Source organism: Chrysochloris asiatica, unplaced genomic scaffold, assembly GCF_000296735.1.
Source record: "Chrysochloris asiatica unplaced genomic scaffold, ChrAsi1.0 scaffold00007, whole genome shotgun sequence".
Lineage (NCBI taxonomy): Eukaryota > Metazoa > Chordata > Mammalia > Afrosoricida > Chrysochloridae > Chrysochloris > Chrysochloris asiatica.
The window spans coordinates 6,868,295-6,869,918 of NW_006408525.1; positions in this window are offsets into that span (position 1 = coordinate 6,868,295).

The window sequence follows — 1,624 nt, forward strand, 5'->3', positions numbered from 1 at the left end:
TGCCCATCCCTGTCTACTCTGTGTGTGGAGGGGGTGGGAATGATTCTTGCTGTAAGGACTTGTTCCCTCTTTTGAGCTACTGCTTCCATAGATGTGTGGCAATATTTATTCATTCATATACATACACACATATCCACACACACACGTATATATGCACACATAAGCACATATTTATCTAGCTGTAGAATATATACTTAAAAACACATACATTTTCTCTATGTATACAAGCTGTTGTTAAGTGCTGTAAAATTGGTTTTGACTCCTAGCAACCTGGTATGAGATTTCCAAGGCTTTAATTCTTTGCAGGAACAGAAAGCCTCATCTTTCTCCTGCAGAGTAGCTGGTGGGTTTGAACTGCTAGTCTTGTGGTTCACAGTTAGTGCTTATCTTACACAGTCACTGTACTCCTCTGTGTATACACTGTTGTTGTTGAGTGCTGTTGAGTCCGTTCCTGTGTATACATACACATGTATTCTTTCCCTACCCTGTTTTTTGTTTCTTAAGTTTTTATTGTGAAGTTTACAGGGGAGAACATCAGCTTTACACTCATCTTATGGTATTTCATTTCATTGCAATGATTACAGTCCTCTCCATGCATCATCATATAACCCCAAAGGGTACACCACACAGACCCGCCCCTCTCTCCACCCCCACCCCTGGCCCCTGCGGCCACCAGCACACAGCCCTTCTCCCGCTCTGAGTCCAGTGTCCCCAGCTGCTCCATCTGTCCATGGCATCTTCTCTGTCTCCAAGCCTGGTGTCACTGCCTCTCTGGGTAGGGTCTTGCTCTCCATTCTTCTCACTTGATGGTCCCAGGGACCTCCGCTCCTGGACTGCAAAATCAATCACTCTCCTGTCAAAAAACATCTTCCTAGCCTCACAGTCAGACCTGATGGCAATTATTCAAAAGACAGCCAAGCATCTTAACACTATTCCCCTCTTTCCCTACCCTTTTAACCGAGGCAGAATTCTTGACTGCTTTAATGAACAGAGTTAGGTAAAGCTTCCTGAATTGTTGCTGAGTGCTGCCGAGTAGGGTTTCTGAGGCTATAAATCTTTGTGGGGATAGAAAGTCTTCCTTTTTCTCCTGTGGAGTGGCTGGTGGGCTCGAACCACCAATCTTGTGGTTCATAGTCCAATGTTTATTGTACAAAGTCACACAGACATACACACACACTATTTCCCCACCCCTTTAACTGAGGACGAATTTTGTGACTGTGTTAATGAATGGTGGTTGTTGTGTGCCATGGAGCTGGTTCCAACTTATAACAGCCGTCTGTAGGGTTTCTAAGGTTGCTTATCTTTATGGGAGCAGAAAGCCCCATCTTTCTCCCATAGAACATCTGGTAGGTTCAAACTGTGGACCTTGAGGTTAGCAGTCTGCCTGGTAACCACTACAAGCAGACACCCTACCCGTAAATCTCCCTTTATTCCCTCACATCTCATGTCCTTAAAGAGCTATGTCCAGGAGAGAATCCTCTTTGTAAGAGCAAAGTTTGTCAATTTGAAACTCTACCTTTCAATGGTCTTTGCATTATTTATCACCCCAAAGGCAGCTAGAAGCTTGTCTTCATTTCTAGAGAAATTGTAGGAGGATGGTGCACAAAGCCTCTTTATAGCAAAA